Source organism: Rhinopithecus roxellana, chromosome 6, assembly GCF_007565055.1.
Source record: "Rhinopithecus roxellana isolate Shanxi Qingling chromosome 6, ASM756505v1, whole genome shotgun sequence".
NCBI lineage: Eukaryota > Metazoa > Chordata > Mammalia > Primates > Cercopithecidae > Rhinopithecus > Rhinopithecus roxellana.
Genome location: NC_044554.1, coordinates 146,380,156 through 146,386,593, shown reverse-complemented (window position 1 = coordinate 146,386,593; position 6,438 = coordinate 146,380,156). Strand labels below are relative to the sequence as shown.

The window sequence follows — 6,438 nt, the reverse complement described above, 5'->3', positions numbered from 1 at the left end:
ATTTAATTGAATGGGAAATATTCATAGTACATTATTAAATTAAAAAAGTTTAAAAGATATAGTACAGCAATTTATTATCTTTGCAAAATAGATATGCATAGCTATGCATAAACAAAAACATGGGAAGATGACACTGTCAGTAGTGGTGAGTGATAAATTATAGATTTCTCTCTCTCTCTCTCCCCCCGCCGCCTCTCTTTTAAGCTGTTTACAAATTTCCTGCAATGAACATGTATTACTTTTGATATAAGCAAAAATTATTTTTACAGTGGTTATTTTTTAAAAAGATGGTATTAAGTTCAATTTAAAATGTAGTGAGCAAATGTTGGGTTGGCTTCTGTAATCTTAATTCTGGAACCCTTTCAGAGAGGGTCAGTACTCCATGTCTCATTCTTTGTTCTTTTGCAAAACTCTATTTGAAGGCTTTCGTCAACTGGTCATTCAACATGCACTCAAACAGGAACCCAGGTAATAAATCCTGCCTTGAGTTTGTTCCAGGAAGCAGTGTGGCTCAATGTGCATGCTTTATGTTGTCAGATGATATAAACTGTGTTGCCCCAGATTCTGCCTTTTGCCTTAGCTCAGAGCCACCTGGCTGTTTTAATCATCTCATCTCAGATGCCTGGCAACATCTAATTCCTTTGCTCCTTTTCAGTAATTTCAGTTCTGCTTTCTTATTCTATCATTCTGGTGTTTTCATTGCATTTTCTTATAAAAGAGATCCAGATTTATTTTGGAAATAGATTTGAATGACAAAAACATTCTATAGAAGCAAATCCTAAACAAATATAAATATTTGACCATGACTATGCAAAGAAAGCTCCTGCTTCCTCCTCTGTGTCCACAGAGACCCTAAGGAGGAACTCCAGGGAGAACGGAAGCTTGGGAGTCATCCCATCCCTTGCTCAGGTGCGAAATCCCCTGCCCTCCGCCTGGCACTGATAGGGACAGATCATTTTCTCTGCTTGGAGGGGCAGCCTCCTGTGACCTGGACGCATTAAAGCCTGAACACAGGAACAGAAGGTATCCTCCCTCCTTCCTTAGCGGCCTCTGTGTGCCCTTCTGGGGAGGATTTGCTCTTCTGGGCTTCTTCACACACATGATTCCTAGTCATGGCTTCAGCCCCTTTAGTTCACTGGGTCCTTATTCCATGTTTTCCTGGGCCCAGCTGTGAGATTGGAAAATGGAGATGAGAAGGAAGAAGGGGACAGGGATGGTGTGGTGGTTGGTGGTAGAGAAAGAGAGATACAGACAGACAGACAGACAGACAAACAAAACAGACCCTCAGACATGGAACATGTTTAATTAAACTGACTTTATCCAGTTGCAGTTGAAACCAGGGTGGAAATAATTGATGCTCCTTGTATTGTTTTAGGTGAAAATGGTAAAAATAAATGGAACTGTCAGAGTTTACACCTTCCCATCTTCATTATAGATAAAGAATTAAGAAATGAAAAGTAGTAAACAGAGAGGAGTTTCAAGATTTCTTTTTCTTCCTCCAAGGCAATGTCCCCACAGAGCTTAGCATTGAGGGACCCTGTTTTCTGTCTGACAGTTACTCCATTTTCTCCTCCCTTGAAAAGGGTGTCCCAGAGCACCCCCAACCCACTCCAAGGCCAGGCCTTTCCCAGTCTGAACTTCTTCATAGACCAGTTATCCTCCTTTGCTCACCTTCAAAGCATCCCACTCACCAGTTCTTCTTCCTAGTCCTGGGAAAATGCCTTCTCCAGAAGCTGCCTGTGCATTTGCCAATCTAGCCCCCTTAATGACCTTTTGAGGCAGACACCTTATCCCCATTTCACAGAGGTGGAAACTGAGCCTCGTAGAAATTGAGTAATTCAACCCAGGTCACACAGCTCCAGCTAAGTGACAGAGCTAAGGTTCAGGCCACTCAGCTGACTCCAGTGTAGTGTGCTGCTCTGCTCCTCACTGCTTTCCTGTGAAATCTCAGGGATTGTCTGGCTCAATGTGTACCTGGGGAGGAAGAGAAAACTGAGGCCTAGAGAGGTGAAGTGGCTTGCCCAAGACCACTCCAACTGTCCCACCTATCCTTGGCCCCTTTCCACTCCCCCATGCAGCATAGCTCATTATATTCAAATACTTCAGCTAATACGTTCAGATGCTAAAAACCTGCCCCTAAAATTACTGCAACCATTTTCCAAGAGAAAGCAGCTTAGTTTCAACCTTTTTCCACATCTTGTTCAAAAATGAGAAGTCTCTAATACGGCTGCGATTTTGTTTCATTTTCTGTCATTCCCTCTCTGCCCTCAGATTGGTGTGCCAATGTGTGACAACATGGCTCTAAAATAGGCCAGCAGGAGGGGGAAAAGCATTGGAAAAGACAGAAAGAGAACAAGCTCTGTCTCTTGCTCACTCTCACTCTCTTTCTCTTCCTTTCTACCCCGTGGTCCTCCCAGGGTCTCTGGGAATCCAACCTCAGTCTGTTGGGCTTACAAAGTGACCAAAGTCAAATGCTGGTCTATGAGAGAAAGAGGAGGCAGACACATTGGGGGACCGAGAAGTACTATGAAGCACCCCGCTCACCATGGTATGGAGAGGAATTTGGCCACATCCCTGCCAACTGCTCCTTCTCTTGGACTCGGAAAGGGTCAGTTGCTTGTTTCTATCAGATTCATGGACACCACCAAGAAAAGAGCCCGGTCTGAGACATTTAATATTTGTTGAAACACAGAGGTTTAACTGATGATTGACGTACATAGGGTGATAGGAAGAGTATGAACTTGAGAATCTGATGGATTTTGTTTAAAGTTAGGACTACCCACCCTGCTAATTGTCTTGGGGAAGTTATTTAACCTCTCTGAACCTCAGCTTCTCATCCACAAAACAGGACACTAGCACACAGGGGGCTATCTATACATACTTGTCAAATTGAAATGGGAGTATTCAAAATCATTTGGGTTGCTGGCTTAAAATAAGCAGAATAATTCAATTCCTGTCCATCTGAAATCTAATTGTCCAATTTGGAGTTTCAAAGGTAACAAAGATCCTAATGACCTAATATTATTGGGGTAATCCTAAAATTTATTAGGAGATCTGCAAGTTCCATGATCACTGTATACTGGAGGAAATGCACAATGCACACAGACCTTCCTAAGAGTACAGCACTACTTAATTATGAGTAATTGTTGCATGAACACACACACACACACACACACACACACACACACAACTACAGAACTCACACTATAAGACAGGAGGGTTAAATAATGACATTTGACCAAAATGAACTCTTGCAGAGCTCAACAATGAGTCTAAGTTTCCTCCTTAATATCTTAACAGGCTAGAGTATACACAGGCTTTTAAGTAATGTACTTATTATCCAAACACTAGCATTTAACGGAATCCAGGAGCATTTTGTCAAGAAGGAAAAGAACTAACCAAAGAAAAAGAAAAATAGAGAGTTTCCCAGCTGTTTTACCACATCACGACTTCAACAAAACCAAGCCTGTCCTTGCCTTGTCCCTGATGGCTCGTCAGCAGAGTGAATGAATTGGAGCAGGTTTAGGTTCTAAAATGCCTCCTAATATCATTTGGGCAAATTAGCTTACATGGCTGGACACTGTGCTCCAGCCACAGAGAATGTTCTTTTCCTGTTGGAAGCTCTGACAGCCCACTGCCACGGTGAAATATCAGGAGCCTCTTAACATTTTTCTTGATTTCTTTAAGAGTGAACATTAGACATATTAAGAACAACAACCCAATCATTAAGCCCTGTGAGGTTTTCCTAGGAGCCAGCTCTATCGCTTTAATCAGATTATGGACAACTCATTCTCATCCCAGCCATTTATCTTCTTTGTTTACACACACACCAAGTGGCATTCTTCTTAGCATCAAAAAATAGTAATCAAAATTGAGAACAACAAAAGACCTTTCATTATTTACAGTGTTAAGTAACATCTATTTGCCTTCATTAGTTTCTAAACAACGAAGAACACTGGTTCTGATTAAACCTGGCATGTGTTAATTATATCCGAGGTCTGGGATTGTTTTGTCTACAATAAAGGATGGCTGAAAGCTGAAATTTGAGGCGCCCAGACCCCAGAAGTTACCTGCCCCTATGTGTTTCCTCAGTGAGAGTTTCCAGCCTGAGAATCGCAGAAGCGAATGTGAGCTTGTCACAGAAAGTTTTTTTGTTGTTTTGTTCGGTTTTTAAACCCTCGGTTTTATTGCCCATTTTATGGGCTGGAGCTAAATGGCAGTACAATGCAGTTTGCTCTTACTGCTCAGCACTAACAGCCATGATGAGCCATAATTAGAAGTAAAACCACCACATAAATAACATGGTAGAAAAATTGCCACCGTGAGAAGCCAGTCTTTGGCGATGGGAAACTTCAGAGGGTCCTAAGTTTCCATCATATTTAAGAGGCACCGCGTATTTTAGCCCATATTTGTCTTACTAAAGCCAAAATGGGAGCCATTTAGACTTTCGAACAAGCTTTTAAAAATAGAGAACGTAGGCTTAAACAGACTGCTGCTAAGTGTGATGCAGAAACCTGTCGGCTGGAGGCCACGACAGTTGGATGGGTTGGGAGGGAGAGCCCTGGGAGCCCAGGGGTGAGGAAGGGAAGAGAAACAGGAGAGGAAGAGGAGGCCTCGACTCCCCGGAACAGCAAGGTCTAGACATTTCACTGCAGAGCCGAAGAGTCTGTGCACCATTGAGTACAGCAGCTTAGACTTCCGCTGGGGAACGTGCGAGGCTGGGATACCTTGCAGATTTTGCTTTCATGACCTGTACTCAGCGATGAAGTGGGAACAGGTAGACTAGCATTTTTTTTTTTTTTTTTTTTTTTTTTTAATGGAGTCTCATTTTGTTGCCCAGGCTGGAGTGCAGTGGCATGATCTCGGTTCACTGCAACCTCTGCCGCCCGTCTTCAAGTGATTCTCCTGACTCAGCCTCCCGAGTAGCTGGGATTACAGGTGTCTGCCACCGCGTCCGGCTAATTTCCATATTTTTAGTAGAGACGGGGTTTCACCATCTTGGCCAGGCTGGTCTTGAACTCCTGACCTTGTGATCCCCCGCCTTGGCCTCCCAAAGTGCTGGGATTACAGGCGTGAGCCACCGCACCCAGCCTAGACTAGCATTTTTGGGCACCCACTATCTCCTTGGTATTTTACTTCAATTTTAATTCTCATAACAGCCTTAGGATGCCCAGGAAAAGGAAGAGAAAATAAATTGTGTTCCGTGCCTGAAAATGGCCTTAAAGAAACAAGGACCAACAGCTGGAGCAGAGTGGGCCTGCCCATATGCAAAGAGGCAGCGAGTAGGAATTAACATAAGACATATCCCCTGGATGCCATAGAACTATCACAGCAATTTCTTTTTTTCCCCGAGTCAGCCTCTCTTGTACAGGGGATTTAGAAAACAAACCCAAGAGAATAAACTTGAAATGGAAGGAACGTGCTTTGTAGTCAAGTGTTTTTTCAAAGCCTGCAGCATTTTAAAAACTGACTTAAGTATATTCATTTGCTTTCTAAAATAAGTCATATGTATGTTTCTACTGACCAGCCAGAATAGTTAAGGTCTGATCTTCATATGGAATGAAAGTGGACATTCTTTGGATATTCTGGAAGTACACACGTGTTCTTTACAGAGTTTGATTTGCTTTCTCCTTTTCTTCCTTCCTTTGCAAAATCAAACAAACAAGAATAAAAACAAAACAAAACAAAATTAATGAAAACCCCTGTGTTGAGGACTTTCGTTTCGTTTTAAATGTGTCTGGTATTAAGCAGCATCTTTAGTGAAATGACCTTAAACTTAAATAGGAAATACAGCTCCATTTCACATGTGGATTTTGTCTGCATTTACATCTCTGCAGGCCTCACATGCCATGACACCAGACATTTTTTTAATTAAGATATGAAGTGCTCTTTTTTTTTTTTTTTTTTTTTTTTTTGTGGACCTGCTGTATTCTAACAAATTTACTACACGTCTCAGAAAACACATAGCTTTGCCAAAGTTGGTGAGTAGCCCAGCATGGTTTATCTCCAGCCCACAGCTCTTTCCCTGAATTCAATACTGCAGGCACAATTTAATGCAAACCCAATTTATGACTTAATGCTCTAGGGACCGTAGTGGGAGATTGTTACATTATTCTTTTCTAATCCTATTTGTGTTTTAATTTGCTAAGTCTGTAATGAGGTGCATGCCTTGAATATTCAAGATCTTTCACATTGCTTTTGACTTTGTTTAATATAATAGATTTTACAGTTTGCATTAAATACCCAGGTGCTTCAGTCAGTATTATCTCTTTATTTTCTCAACTAGAGTGAATAAAATTACACGATGAAAGTAACTGTGTGCATGTTTCCTTGTTTATTGTAATGGTTTATTTCCTATTATAATTCTTGATTTAAATTACATCCAGTTCTCCAAAAGTCAATTCTCCATGGACTCTTACTTCCCCTTTCCAAACAATT

At 41.6% G+C, this 6,438-nt stretch overlaps 1 pseudogene; it reads left to right on the top strand.

Annotated features, from left to right (window-relative positions):
• The first annotated feature begins 795 nt into the window (after positions 1 to 795).
• On the top strand, positions 796 to 3,329 carry LOC104656831 (annotated as a pseudogene).
• Positions 3,330 to 6,438: the final 3,109 nt, after the last annotated feature.